The sequence below is a fragment of the Protopterus annectens genome, chromosome 5.part0 (assembly GCF_019279795.1).
Source record: "Protopterus annectens isolate FY-2018-M chromosome 5.part0, PAN1.0, whole genome shotgun sequence".
NCBI lineage: Eukaryota > Metazoa > Chordata > Ceratodontiformes > Protopteridae > Protopterus > Protopterus annectens.
Window position 1 is genome coordinate 550,207,954 of NC_056735.1, and position 16,831 is coordinate 550,224,784.

The 16,831-nt window shown below is 35.2% G+C and overlaps 1 protein-coding gene across 1 annotated transcript in view; it reads left to right on the forward strand.

Moving 5' to 3' along the window:
- Positions 1-16,831, forward strand: part of CADM2 (cell adhesion molecule 2) — a gene marked incomplete at its 5' end in the record, with an annotated part of 1,428,667 nt that overhangs the window by 551,582 nt on the left and 860,254 nt on the right. The window lies entirely within an intron of this gene.

Here is a 16,831-nt window from a genome sequence, read left to right on the forward strand (position 1 = left end):
TCTTAATAATTTATCTAGCTCATTTAAAGAAATCTCCTTTTCCAATTCTTTATTCTCTTTTTCTGTTAACTTTCTTACTTTCCATGTTTTTTTTTCACTACCTTCTTTTTTCTTTAAATATCTCTTGCACACATTGTGCTACACTATTCATAATCTTTTCCTGAGTTCTTTCTATTTCTTTTTTTATATTTTTATTTCTCTCATTGCATTACCATCTTCTTTAATAATCTGCTTAAGTAAGTCAATACATCTCTTTTTTCTTGTAAAATATCTTTCTATCATTATGTTCTAAATCTTCTAATGCATAATTATACATTCTTTTATATATATATTTTTTTACATCATAGTGCCACTGTAAAAAAAAAACATATTTGTATGTGTTTCCTTAAATATCATGCACTGTTCTGGCCAATTGTTATAAAATGTTCTCATAGTAATATGATCTTTCCATAACTATATTACTAATCTGTTCCAGTCTTCATTCCTTGCCTTCTCATTTATCCCTTCTATTTCTTTGCTTATTTTTATATTTATTTTTGTTTATCTCTAGCCATATTGCGAGATGATCAGAAAATCATGTTTCAACTACTTTCCATTTTCTTATAACTAAACCTTATGATACTATAAAGCACTCTATTTCAGTTCTTTACATACCCCTTTTGTAAGTACATGAATTTTTGTCTCAAAGTGTTAACTTACCACATCTTATAACTTCTAACATTTTTCTTATATAATTTCCTTTCTTTTTATGCTTGCCTCTTATATCACACTTAATATTTATCACTACATATTCCAAAATCAGATTAAATAAGTTTTCCCTTTCTTAACAGTTGGTATAAGCATATAATGTTAGGGTCTATATTATTTACTTGAACTGTCAGAATGTCGAGTACCCTTCCATCAACACCTATGTGTCGAACATCCTCTGCAGTAAGTGGATACATTATTGATTTCTTTCCAAGAGAAAGAAATCGGTTGGCCGTTGTTTGAAATCTGCCCTTTTTCCGCTGTGGTGCAATCTCAGAATTAATATATCTAGTTAGGGGGATGTGGAGGGCAAAGCCCCCCACTTCATTGTGTCTGTTAAATTGTGTTGTTCATATTTGGGTTACCAATTTTTTTTCCTTGAAAAGAAATTGATGATGTGGCTGTTCGATGAAGAGGATGTTTGACACTTGGGTGTTGATGGAAGGGTACTCAACATTCTGACAGTTTGAGTAAGTAATATAGACCCTAATGTTATAATTCTATATACTTGTTCTTTCCATTTTAAATCTACAATGTTTAATCTTCTCATTTTTGCTAAAGTTGCATCTAATATCGTTACTATATTTCTACAGAATACAGCTATTCCAGAACATCTTTCATTTCCCAAGTTCCAAACTATTTTTCCTTCCCATTGTTTCTCTGTTGGTTATCTTTTTCATTTGTTAAAAATATTGTCTTTTCTAATATAATTACATCCACATCACATGTAGTAACACCACTGCAAAATTAATATTCCTGTTACAATATTCTTAATAATATTCATATTTACAGAAAACATTCTAAAAGTTAAATTTTTCTTTTTCCTTAGATTCATGGTTTCATAAGTTCATAGCTAATTACTATCCTAGCTCTATTAACAGGCTATTGTAAGAAAACACCCCAACCATTATACTAAGCCCCAGTCTTTAGCTTTATAGTTTCTTTTTCATCTATTTCCTTTCATTTTTCTTTTGAGCTTATCCCTTTAAATTTTCTTTTTCTGTCTTCTACCCTTTTAACAATATATATTTTTTTCTGTTACTACCTCCTCCTTTGTTAATTATTTCAGAACATTCTTCTATATCTTGTTTACTATTCTTTTTCATTTAATTTTTCTTCTGTTTCTACTACTTCTAAAATGTCTTCTTTGTTTGCTTTCTTCTCTTTCTTTTTCTTCCTTACTGTTATTTTCATTTATGCAATCCATCATAAATGTCCAGTTTTATTACATTTATAACATTTCACTTCACATTTTTGCAGCATGTCCCACTTCCCTGCAGAAACAACATTTTCTTTTGTCACAGTTCTTTTCCACAAAACAAAACATGTTTTAGGTTCTCCTCAGTATTTTATAACACTTCTGTTCCCCTCAATATTTATCACAATTGGTATATGTATAATTTTTTTCTCTTTATATTTTTAACATAATATGTAAATCCTAGACACCAGTCTATAACATCCTTTTGTCATAAACGTTTGCAATGTTCAGTACTTGTTTACATAAAGCATTCAAATGTCCTTTCAAAGTTTCTGTTTCTACCTCTGTTAGAAATTGTACACAAACCTTCTTTTCTGTTTCTCTGTTAAATGCTTTTAACCCATAAAGACTCTATGGGTTACAATCTTTCTTTTTCATATTTGCCAAGATAATTTTCAATTGAAAACTCTCATATATAATGTCACAAAATGTCTCTTTGTTAATAAGAATAAATGCTCTTACCTGAGCTTTTGCACCCAGAAGCGCTATTAAGTGTGCCACACTTCATACCTTTCCATTTCTTTGTCTTCTTTACTTTTAATCCTTTCTACATAATTCTACATAATTCCATTTTTGTCTTATTTTACTTTCTCTTTATATGTTTTCTTTTCTATCTCGCCACTATTCTTCAGAATTGTCTCTGCATCCTCCTTTTGTACTTTTTCCATAGTACCCCCCCCCCCACCCCCCAGGAAATTATCTCCTATATTTCCTGGCTTACTGTTCACTTCCATTTCTTTAAGTAAATCATCCTGCAACCCTACTGACTGCAGGGTTGTAATGATACATCCATCATTTGCTGGCTCATCTCCATCAAACAAGCTTTTTTGAAACATTTCCTCAGAATCCTGCACACATTCTCCAGGCTTGATATTTGCTTTCTCCTTCATTTCTTTCACTACTCCATATTCTCCTTCCACTGTGCCTGGAACAGAAGTGCTCCTCCAAAATGTGTCCCACTCACAGCAGTGACCAGTAGGGGAAGATCCCCTATGCCCTGGACACATTTCCCATAGTATCAATACAAGCGTAGGTCCTTGAAAAGAGGCTACCAGCCTTCTGAGACTAACATCATCAACTAAGAATAAATAAAAAATAAATAAAACATAATGAATTATAGGAAATCAAAAAAATTGTGTGGGTATGTGCAAGTCTATGAGTGTGTGTGTGTGTGTGTGTGTGTGTGTGTGTGTGTGTGTGTGTGTGTGTGTGTGTGTGTGTGTGTGTGTGCGCATGTGTGTGTGTGTGTGCACGCGAGTGTGCATGTGTGTGTGTGTGTGTGTTTGTGAATGACAATCCTTGCTTTGCCTCTAAAGGTGATAATATGATCAGTTTTATATGTATGGCATTTTGCTGTGTATAGAGGCTGCATTGCGCTACATTCATCAGATAAGCTTATTCTAACATTAAAATTGGTTAACTGGTCTTGGAGTAATCCATAAATATAAAGGAGTAATCCATCCGTAATTATAATATAAACATACATTTTCCTGATTGCTACAAATCATTGTCTGGATCTCAACTTGACGTATTCTTAACAAGTTTACATGCCTTAAAATCTGTTATGCTATTTATGGAGAACTTTAGGTACCTAATATAAATTGTGAACTATATTATTCAAGCAACATGACTGTACAAACCAACTTGATAACAAAAATAATCTGTAACTCGATACTAAAATAGCAGGTACAGAAGTGGTGTACTCATCTTAGCCTGAATAAAACACTCATATCAACATATCCATAATGACCCTATCCCTTGCTTGTTTGCTTGGATCAATGCATTGCCATATTTCAAACTGAAATTGCCCAGATCATCCTACCGTCCATCTTTCCATAACCCCCCCCTTTTCCCCATTTTCTACATGAGTAGGGGTACATCAGCAGTTACCATAATCTAGAACCATTGTTTACACAAATGGGTAGCTAGCTTAATTATGAATATATGGATCTATGTTAACTCAACGAAATTATGTTTCATCGAAATGTACAAGATCAAACTCACTTTAGCAAAAGTTTATTTTATCGAAAAAGCACTTCGCCCTCCACACCCCCCTACTTTAATATTCACACTCTGAGATTACACTACAGTGGCGAAAAGGGAATATTCCCTTATCCCTGCTGTACCGCAATCTAAGCAACAGTTTGCTTAGTTGTACAATCAATAGTACAGTTGATGTACAACTAAATCTGCATGCAAACAACTGTTTGCTTAGTCACCTTTCAGTGAAAGTGTATTTTCGACAAAATGCACTTAAACAAAAGTGAGTTTGATCATATACGTTTCGATGAAACGTACTTTTGATCATAAGACCAGGACCCATACATATATATATATATATATATATATATATATATATATATATGTGTGTGTGTGTGTGTGTGTGTGTGTGTGTGTGTGTGTATGTATAAAATCAAATGTTTGGAAGTTAGAAAAATGTCATGATGGAACAGTGAGTGCTCTTTAAAGAAGCCCAAGATAACAGTGAAACTGATCAGCATGTAAAAAATCAGCAGAAAGGTAGAAAATGTTAAACAAAAATAGTGATATAGGTTCTTGTAAAGCTCATTCACTTATTTTCTTATTCCCAGTGACTAGATCTTTACTTTATACCTAGTGAGTACTTGGTATCTCCAATTTAATAGGATTAGGTAGTTGTTAGAAAATGAATGAATCTCATCTGGACTCCTTATTTTATCAACTGCCAGATTAAAACTTACACATAGATGCTTTCCTTTCTGAATTAATGCAGATTACTCCATCCCTCTATATTTTTGAAAAAAACCCCGGTGTCCACCAATAAGCGGAACAGTTCCAATAGACAACTCTCCAATTTTTAAAATGCTTGTTTAATCCACATAACGCCAACCGGAACACACTATAACATCCACAGAACACAGGAACAGAAAAACTAACATATAACTCAACGGACAAGACAAAAAACGCTGAAAGCAGTTAGCGCTTTCAACCAATTCAATTTGGTCTTCTTCAGAACTGTTCCGCTTATTGGTGGACACCGGGGTTTTTTCAAAGGTTTGCATTCTTTTGGAATCCTGTTTATGATGTCCATCCCTCTATATGTCATAAATTAAGCATGGGCATACATCCATACACATGCACACATGTGCAAACACATGCAAACACACACATACATATGCAAACATGCACACACAAGCATACATACACACGTGCACGCACACTTACACATACAACCATGCACGCACACTTGTTTCTTTTAAGAACAATAATTTTTTTTAATGCAGTGCCTTATTGTTCTTAAAATGGTAATTTCAGTTTCTCACTGTTGTTCTTGCATTGTTCTTTCAGCTTTTTTCATAAAACCAAAGCTGACTCACTCTACTCAATTTTTTTATGACTTGAGTCAAAATCTGTATTTATTGTAAATAATGTTATATGCTGTACTTATTTTCTCCATAAGACCCCACATTCCCAGAAGTGAAGTAATTTTGTCAGTTTGTTTCTAAGTTCCAAATCAAGAGGACATGCCCACAGAGAATGCTGCAATACCACCAGCTTCAGGAAATCCTATTTAGAATAGGAGGAATTGCTCAACTTTTTGGATAGTGCTGCTGTCAATTTATCAAGCAATTGTCAGTCAAGTTGTGAAATGATGTTGTCCTCAAACCATTTCTCCCAGTTGCACCACCTTTCTTGTTATCCCTATCTAGTTAAATCTGATTATCTTGTCCAGATCTGCTCCATATAGGATTGTTCTGTGGCCCTGGTTAACTCCTTTATATTTATGGACTACTCCAAGACCAATTGCTTATTACTTATTTATCTTGATGACAATCTCAGATGGTATAGCTCCTCACTGAATCTTGTAACCTCAGGCTGCTGCTTTCTGCTCTGTATTTTACTCCCTCTTGGATAGATGCATTGAGGTGTCCATGCCAGTGTGGAGTGTGTATAACAGCAAGATCAGAACTAAACCCCTATGGTGGAACTACCACATCAGTGAACTCGTTCATGAAAAGAAAAGAACTCATGGCCATCATGAAAAGATAGCCACTTCATCATTACAAAAGAGATTTAAAATTAGTAGGTGAGACTTTCAAATTTACTGTTAGTAAATGTAAGGCCCACCATGTAATTAGGATTGCAGATAATTCAAAACATAATTATAACACTGCATCTGTTGCATTTACTTAAACATAAGCAGATGCTAAAGGCTGAAAAGTCATACTCAGAATTCAGTAAGCATATTTCTCCTGATAAGGGACTTCTGCATGATGAAACTTAAACAAATGGAGCTGTCATTAAATTTGGGAAAGATATAAGTTGCATCACTTCCTTCTTTTGATTTTGAAAAGAAATTAGGTATTAACAATTATTTTTTTTTCAAGTGCATATGCATTCAAATGATATTTCACAAGCCAGAGGGGATAGCTGAGATTACCACTGTTAAAAAGCCTTGATGAATTTGGATGTGTCCTAACACAATAATAATGAATGAAGAATATTGAACAAGTTGGTATAGCCAAGGAAAGGAATAAAGTAGTTCTTAGATTTTAAAACTGTAGAATTAAGTGAAGTGGGAGCATGCATTGTTTCCTTCCCAGGGGCACTGGCTCTTTATGACAATTTAAAGATACATTATTCTGTTGTGAATTTCACTGAGGTTTGAACACATAACTGAGTTTTAGTTTCCATAGAGCAATAGTTTCAACCTACAGGAATACAAATCAGTAATAAGAAGGCTGATCAATTCTGTGCTGAATGTGATTACAAATGAAATAAATTATTCAAAAAAATTAAGCTAGAGGTTTGTATGGAATAATGCACAGACCAAAGAAAGAAACTTAATGATCCCAAGTTCAAATATCTAGATAATTGTCTTAAACAGTAAAAGAAATGAAATATGTCCGCAAAAATAAAAAAAAAATCTGAATACTGTAGCACTCATGGAACATTCCTTGATGAAAACCATGAGTACTGTGCCTAAAGGAAACACAAGGAATGGACCGCAAACCCAAATGAACAGCGATAGAGTACTGGTATAAACAATAAATGCCACAAGTCCAAAGGTTGAATATACAGTATTCAACCTTTGGACTTGTGGATTTATTGTTTATATCAGTACTCTATCGCTGTTCGTTTGGGTTTGCGGTCCGTTCCTTGTGTTTCCTCAGTTTGTTGTTTATCTGGTTGTAGCATGAGTACTGTGCCTATCAGACGAATGTTGTCTGCAAAAGGGACATGGTGGACATGGTGGAAAAAAGATGGACAACATGTCTTTCTGTGATGGAGATAATTAAATGAAGTCATGAGATAGAGGAGGCACTCACTGGGAGGTACATGTGAAGACAGGAGAGGACAACAGAGTTAAGTAGTTAGTTTCTGTCTACTCATCCGTCAAAGGAGAGGAAATGGAAAAAAGAATGACAATATGAGCCTGGTCTCCCTGGTACAGATGGATGGATCCCTAACTGTATGCCGGATTATCTTGATTTAATCAGTGGCCTGAGCATGGAGATGCTGACTAGAAAGGGATGAGAGTGGCTTGCTGATGCTAACTCGCCCACTTCAGGGGGAGTGTATTGGCAGAGTCTGTACCTGTGGAAATGCCAGGTAATAAAGTACCTGCTTCTTCATATAGTGGGCCTACAACCCCATGCACATGGAGTGTGTGTGCATGCCAGCTGAAAACTGTTGCGCAGAAAAATGCCCAGACACAATGTGCCTACCATAGCAGTCATTGCTCTACAGTTTTCAGACATGTCGGGGTATAAAGATATTGGGAGCACTTAAAAATGTTCAAAAAAGGAGGTGAGTGATGACCACAATCCCTGGCATTAACCTTTCCCTCCTCTTGGTAGCAGATTCGAATGGGAGGAAAGAAGAGACCAGCAGGTATAAACTCTGCATGGTAGCATGAAGGATGACAGGCGTATCAGAACTATTCAAGAGAGATGCAAGAAAGACAAATATGGATGAGGGATAATCAGGAGAATTATAAAACTTTGAAATAAAGCAAGACCATCCAACAATACATACACTTAAACCTGACAGTCATACTATTACCATACTGACGAAAATGAGACGCTGGTTTACAAAATCTACCGAACATGTTGAAGAAACAGACAAATGCATGTTTCGTAAAACAGAATTGGAAACAATCACACATGTTGTTGCTGGGTATTATATGCTAATGGCAGAAGGTCTGTATACTGAAAAGGATAATAATGTGGCAAGACCATTGCACTGAGGATTGTGCAAACGTTGTAATATTGAGGTAGCTGAGAAACATTGGAAACACAAACCACAAAGCATTATAGAAAACAATGAATTTTGTATCACATGGGATTACCCATTACCAACAGTTGAAAAAATAGATGCGAGAAAACCATATATAGCAGTCCATGAAAAGAAGACAAAAGTAACACTGATCACTGAAATTGCTACATCTAGTGATTACAGTCCATTATGTACAGAGGGACACAAAGTCATAAAATACCAGGATTTGCAGGCAGAAATGAGTGCAATTTGGGAGAAGATACCTAAACAGTTTTGATAGTAGTTGGAGCAATGGGTCTCATAAAAAAGAATTTACAGTCATATTTAGATATGTTGCAAATGCATGCAACTCTATATGAATTGCAGAAGGAGTTAAATTTGGGCACATTGCAGATGCTACTAAGAGCTTTTCATAAAAGCAGTTTGAGAAATATGAATACAGATGCATGAGAAAAAACATACATATCATTTGTGATTCCTCTCTTTCCTAACTCTGTCACAAGAATATTAAATATTTAATGGAAAGGCTCAAACACTTCTTAAGTACACCTCTAATGGAGCTAGGAGTGTCACCTCACATTCCAAAATTAAAGACAGCCTTGTTCTCTTAACAAAATGAAAATCTGATAAATATAATATATTCTAATGACTAATATGCTGCAAGTGGACATTTTTAAATTATTTTTATTAGTCGAAATAAGTACAAAATGTCACACAAGGGGATTGAATTAACTTGAAACAAGGTTTAATTTCATAGATCTGAATGGATCACAGGAAAATTCGACCTCTTATTAAACAGCTGAGAAAACTTAAGTTTGTTCAGGCTTGTACTCAGTCAGAAAAGTTGAATTCTTCAAACATTTCTTCATGCAAAAAAAAAAAAAAAAAACAAAACATGGATGCTCGGAAGGTTAACATCTTCTAAGTTTTAACAACCTAATGCAATTTAATCACAGTGGGAAAAAAATCATTCTTTTCACTGGTATCAGAAAAATAAGATACCATCCCTTCACAAGTGTCTGTGAAGCTGCTATCCTATCATTTGTCTACTGATCCTTCAATATTTTTTTTCAGTGGACTTTAAGTATTCCTGTTGTTCAGCGATCATCATAGGGATAAATGTTATCAAGATAATGCCTACTACATGTTGTTACTTTCCTGGCATTTATGAATTATCATTATGTTTCTCTCTTGGAGAATGTATTGTTAAGTAATGTAATGGTGTTGTCAAATGACAGCCGATAATCAAAAACTGAGGAAGTTCTTTCTGAACTCCTTGTTTTGTTCTGCATATTTATGGTCTAGTGTTATATGGCCGTTCACCATTGTTGAAAGCCATCGGCCTATTTATCAGTAATCGTCATATATCCACAACACCAGTTTACTCACAATACACATCTAAGCACAGAACTTATGCTGAGACTATAACACAGTCTAAATGATGTCAGCCTTCAGTGCCTACTCGTTTCCTCCTTCCATGTATTGCATCTCCATACAGACCACCCAGGAATCACCAGTATTAGATAAAAAAAACAGTAAAAACCAATTAAACTCCTGCAAAGCAAGGAAATGTCTCAATCACAAATGACATTATAAATGACATTATAGTTAGGCGTACAAAATCCACACTTGCCAACAATTGGATGACAGTAAGCAACTTATCTGCTATTAGGATCTATGATATCACAAAGGCCACAAAATCTGTATTAGTATGATCTAGTGGTCGCCCATATGGGAATGAATGATGGAGACACCCAGAAGGAGATGCAGAGAGATGCTAAAGCTTAGTCTGGATGTGTTAGAGGCAGGAAAGTCACTGGCCTTGAATAGTATCTTGCCTTCACCAAGAATGCTGCCTAGATTCCAAGCAAGCAAGCAACAATGCCTGACAGACATTATCACCCCAATACTACACTATATTGAGCTTAGAAAATGGGCTGTTAGTTAAATTTTTGTTTTGTTTTATTTCTATATACTTAGTTTTATATTGGTGTTGAAGAAAGTTCGTTACATCCAAAATGTAAGTTATGTAAATATTTAATGTCTACACAAACCAAAGTACACACGCACACTCAAACACACACACACACACACACACACACACACACACACAGACACACACATACACACAAGCATGTACAGTGCCGCTTGCATATACATACATACACATATAACTATACACGCATATATACATGCAAACACATGTGCGTGCGTGCACAAACACAGACTCACACATTCGGAAGCACAGACAGTTTCGCATGCATATACATATACATATAAATGCATTCACATGTTCAGAAGCACAGACTAGCATACATATACATACATCTAAATGTAACTATACTTGTATATATACACGCACACACACACACACACACACACACACACACACACACACACACACACACACACATTCAGAAGTGCAGACAGTCTCACATGCATATACATATACATATAAATTCATTCACATGTTCACAAGCACAGACTAGCATACATATACATACATCTAAATATAACTATACTTGTATATATATACACACACACACACACAGAAATTCTCAGCAGTTAAGCCACCTCACTAAGTGAATACATCTCAGATGTCTCATTGTGAGCAAATAAATGTCTGTTTTATCATATAGTGCTGCTCTGTTCCTCATCAAATGATTGATTTCTGGTAAATATCTAAAGTTTGAAGTCAGTCAATAATGTCAGAGGAAGAGTTTCATACTCTTTGGTGTTAAGGGAATGTGTAATGGTGGACCACCTGTTACACTCAAAAGACACACACACACACACACACACACACACACACACACACACACACACACACACACACACACACACACACACACACACACTTCCACCATTATGCCATGTGCACCATGGTTATCTAACTGCTCTGAGCTGGCTTGGCAAGACTGTAGAGGAATGTCAGTGATAAAGTTTGAAGTCAGTCAATAATGTCAGAGGAAGAGTTTCATACTCTTTGGTGTTAAGAGAATGTGTAATGGTGGACCACCTGTTACACCCAAAGACACACACACACACACACACACACACACACACACACACACACACACACACACACACACACACACACACACACACACACACACACACACACACACTTCCACCATTATGCCATGTGCACCATAGTTATCTAACTGCTCTGAGCTGGCTTGGCAAGACTGTAGAGGAATGTCAGTGATATTTATACAGTGCAGGTTTCCTGTGTGTTAAAGCAAGTTGATCAAGAGTCTCATGTGGCAGCAAGCTTAATGTTCTCCTCATCTCTTCATTCTCAGTTGAAGCCTTGGTTCCAGATCATACTTGGAATTACAGTCTCTAAAGGTTTACAGGCCATCATTAGAGTTAGCTCATGGCATAGATGCAGCCTCCTGGTGATGAAACCTAAATGTGCAGAGAAGTGCTATATAGAGTATTTTATGATGAGTAACAACCGCTGGACCCCTTTAGCCACTCTTTAGCCAACTCCATGTGAAATATTGCATTTGTCAATAAGAGTTTCAGTTTTCTGTTTGGCAATCAGAAGTTCAAATGTAATACTCTAAATCCTGCCATCAACTGGGTTTCTAAAGGCCTTGTTTTTTAGTATTCATTAATACTGCACATGTGAGTTATTGTTTTTATTATTTTAACTACGTGTTTGCTATTTCTTTGAGGAGATTATTTTGTCTTCAGATACCAAGCATTTTCTTACAGCATCATGTATTCAATGCTTCATATAGTAATGCTCAGAGCTGAATGCCAGGCCAAGTCTACCCTGTGACAAATGAAAAGGACAAAAACAGGGAAGCAAATACTTTGTATTCTAAGAGGTTCATTGTGTCTTAAAATTGTTATGTTTGAATCAGAAGATAGCTAACTGCGAACATTTTATAGGACGTGAGAGACTTATTTAAAAAATCCCTTTCATCTGGTTAACTGATATCGCATACACAGTACAAGATACAAGTGGATATTTCTTACTTACCTAATAACCTTTTGGTGGTCAGTGATGTGTAGATATTTTAGCATCATACTGCAGCAGGATGTGCAGGTTTACTATAACTGTACAGTCCTTCTTTTTCCAGCAAGTATTGCACCTGCTGACAGCACAGTTAATTTGGACTCATGAAGCTAAAGTTCTCAGCATGGGACTTAGCTTGTTTATAGAGCTACACATGTTTATCTGAATTTCAATTTCATTGGACAACAAGTAACTTTTTTTTGATCTAACATTTTTCTTGATTGTCTAGCCTCCAATCTAATAGTTTCCTCCTGCACCAAGATATATATATATATATATGTATATATATATATATATATATATATATATATATATATATAAAACCACCTTCCAATTCTTTTATGTCAAAGTACTAATCCTTCAGACATGTGTTTCTCAGTGCCTTTAGGTCAGTTAAGTTTAGTAACACATTTAATTATTTTTTTTTCTCAATCTGGAGCCTCATTTCTGTCCTGGACATTCACTGATCAATGTCTCCTGGAAATAGCTTCAGTGGTCAACTGTGCACTAAAGTCTGACAGATCTCATTGTTAAAGTATCATTCATTGCAAACATTTGTGAAACATATAAAGACATCTCACAGGTCCTCAAAAATTAAGCAGTCGTTGAATCTTACCTACAAAGATCCTTGATATTTTGACCTATACCTTTGACTATTACACACAACATTATGAAGCTTCATTCTCATTAACAGCTTTTGCACATTCAGAGAATAACAATTCACATTATAAGATTCTGCTGGATTGAGCATTATTGTACTTTTATATGATTATAGCATGTTTTTTTCTCAGTTTTGTTCCTCTGTGTATTATATCTAATAATTATCCCTTCCTCATATTGCATGACATATTAGCATGCTAGTAAGTATTTATAATTCCTTTTTACTCTTTCTGTTGCTGCTAGGTCAATACCTTAAGTTTTTATTTCATAATATATGCTTTCTTATAACATTGTTTTTGTTTTATATTTCTTGAACCCTGTGATATTTCTCTGCTGCAGTTAACAGGACTGTCATATTATGAAATAAATAAATCCAGAGGTAGTAGATTATGTCTATTGACAGCACAGAGCTTTAGTGCTCTGAATACCATTTTGTCTTAAGATATGTAACATCAAACAAGTTTATTACATTTTTACTGCACATTCAAAAACATGCATCTATTATATACTGTCTCTACAATAAATGATCTCCCTTGAGCACCCTCTACAGATAAGCTGAGGTCAGTGACCAGAAGGAACGGAACCAGTATCATACCAAAATGAGTTGCTACGCCTCCCTTAGCATATGGAGAATTCATTATTAGAGAAAGAGTATTGCATTTACTCTATAGATGAGGTCTGTTTGGCCAGATATCATACTGGGACTTATGCTATGAAGTTGCTCATAAAGAAAAGAAAAAAGAAAAGAAATAGAAAAAAAAAAAAAAAGCTGAAAACTCAGACATTCTGAAAGTGTTGGCTGCAAAGGAAAATTATTCTTCGAGTTATATTAAAGTGCTTCATATGAGACGATGAGGTGTCTTTAATTATATGTCTAAGGTCTATGAGCCGTTATATTATGTTCATTATTTCTTCTTTTGGCAACAGCTTTGTGCCCTCTGCGGAGGAAGATCACTTAGCATGCTCACAGTTGATGACTTTATGAAAAAAACTCTATTGTATAGTCTGACTGAAGACATAAGAAATGCTGCTAAAATTATATTAAAGCTTTCAATGAGAAGCAGCCCTTGGGGCATGCCTGTTTACAAAGAAAGCATAGCTTTATGTCTGTGCAAAAACAGTGTGTGTGTGTATATACACATGTGTGTGTGCATGCATGAAAGTGCATTTGTGTATTGATGACACAAGATATCAAGGCAATATGATTTTTCAGCCTGTCAAAGATGACAGAACCTTAATTCTAGTTTTCAGAAAAAAATCTGTAACAAAATGCATTTTATTATGCTATGTTAGTTTTCACTATTTAGAAACAGAATTATTTTTCTTTACTTTGGTGCATTGTATTCTGAAGTAATTAAACTTAAACTTGTTACCAGGAAGACTTATTGACGTGTAGATCATTAACAGGGCTCTGGACTTTCTGTGAATTTATTCATCTGGTCTTAAAGTTGTGGAAGATATGGATTTCTCAGACAATTTTTAATGTAGCATATGATTAGGTAAGTGATTTATATGTCCAAGTGATTACCTGTCACCGTGACACCAAACATTAGGCTGCAGAAGGTCAACATTCTTGCCAGTGCACACGGTTTAGAAACTGATGTTGCTTAATATGCTTTTTCTTTTTTTTTTCATAGTAAATTGTTGAAGGCTTTAGCTAGCTCTGCAATGTGGTCTGTCAAAAATAAAATGCATTATTTTTTTTTCTGTATTTCTATTAGCCTATTAATGAGCAAATCATCCATTCTACTGACTGCATAGAAGTGATAAACTGAGAATATAAAAGAAAGTTATATTACCAGCCTAGTAAGCAGTTTCTTGAAACTAATTATATTAGCAGTGGACTTTGGGATAGCACTACATGGCAGGGATTAATTGAAATGCTAGCATGCTGGGCTTCTCTAGATTGATGATTTTCATTGCTCTCGTAGTCATGTACAGTACAATGAACATTCCTGAGCAGTTAAGGGCAGTCATTTAATGTCAAACAGAGATTCCATTAGAGATCAGCAAGTAAATGTATTGGGACTTATCTTTACACTTAGAGCAGTATTCATAAATTATGTACAGTTTAGAGTTTCTCTATATTTTATGAAAAGTTCCTTCTGAACAATAAAGTGAAATCATAATGTGGAACAGTCTAGTCTCCAGCCATTTAAATTGTAAAAGGTTAATCTGATTTATTCACCATAAATTGGTCATCCATCTTCTAAAATGTGTATTTGACATCATTCTGATTAAGCCTGTAAATTATAAGGCCCCATGAAACTTGTGGTAATATATTGATACAGTGAGGCTGTGTGAGAAAGACGTAGCCGCTAGTACAACAAAATGATCAGCATTAAGAAAACCATAAAATAGAGCTAATTAGGGAGTGCATATAACAAAATCATTATAACACTATAACAGTGTTCTGTCTATAGACTTTAGGCCTCCTCAAGTCACACTTCTTATTATTTTATTTTCCCACAAAACAGAGACTCTTATGAATGATGCTGTCTCACTGGTGGCACCAGATTTTCTTGTCAGAATTAATTGTATTCATATTTTTGTCTTAAGTGTGTCTTTTTAAGTCCTTTAATTTATCATCTGATGTGTTGATGCTAATTCTAGTAAACAGTATGAATGTGGGTAGATGATATTCTGCAATGGGAAAGGGAAGAGTTCTATAAGGTGTGGCTTTTGGATGGCTGTTGTTGTCTTATCATATCCATTGGGAATCAGACTTTTATCCGAATCATTGTTGATTTATATCACTCTAACCATCACTTTCTTGTGTTCTGTTTCTAGGCATTCTTGATATTAGTGATGCTTTCTTTCAGTAACAAGGTCAGTTTTATTCAGTGCTCAACTCCACATGATTTGAATGAATGTCTGAAAGTAGTGATGACATTCCAAACATTACAGGGAAAAATAGTTGGAAGACTACAATATGGAGATGTCCTGCAGAGTGTGACACTCACATAGAAGTCCCTCTTGTCAGTTTTAATTTCTGTAGTTGCTGAGTGTAGTTAATTTGTTTATAGATCCTTACATGTGTGTTTCCTTTAGTGATGCATATTATAATTAGTTGTAATAATCCATAAGTTAAAATACTTAACTTGCTCTAGATATCCATGATGTACAACTCTCAATCCCTTAAATCAAGACTAAGAGTTTTTAAATGTCAGCAAGTGGCCCAGTGATTATTTTGATGTACACCTTAGTGATAACTGAAATGGCTGAGTGCTGATTATGGAAGTGGGGCCATGTCATTGCTCCAACATACTGATCACAGCTGGCACAGAAAGTACACAAGCACCAGGTGTAACAACAGGATGGACAGTGTCTAAAAAGTTACCCATTATAGCAGTCATGCCAATATCCCCTAAAGTAAGTCTAGAAGCATCCTACTGTTTTGAAGATACATTATCTATATTAACTGTTATTTGAATGTATCCAACCCTTACCAGTGTGTGAGCATTAAAAACAAAGGGGTGTTCAAAAGAATAGGCTTCAACATGGAGCCTTTTTCATATACTGAACCATACTTTATTAAATGATTGCTACCAGAAAGTGGTACTGCCTTGTCCACCTAATGTAGGTGGCAGATAGTTGCTAATGTCCCTTGAACATGAGTCATATTAGACCAATGCATATTATAAGCATAGGGAATGGCAATCAGCTTAGCAATGAGCCATACATACATACCTCTCAAATGCTTAGCACAACAATTAATATATGTGTACATGCATGCATGTCTGTACCTGTGTGTGTGTATGTGTATTTGACTGTATATATTTCTGTCCAATAAAGGGCATACAGACTGTGACCTGTGCATGTGACAAATACACCAAGTGTTCTGTGCCTGTTCTTAATTCCTCATTCCCCAAACTGTA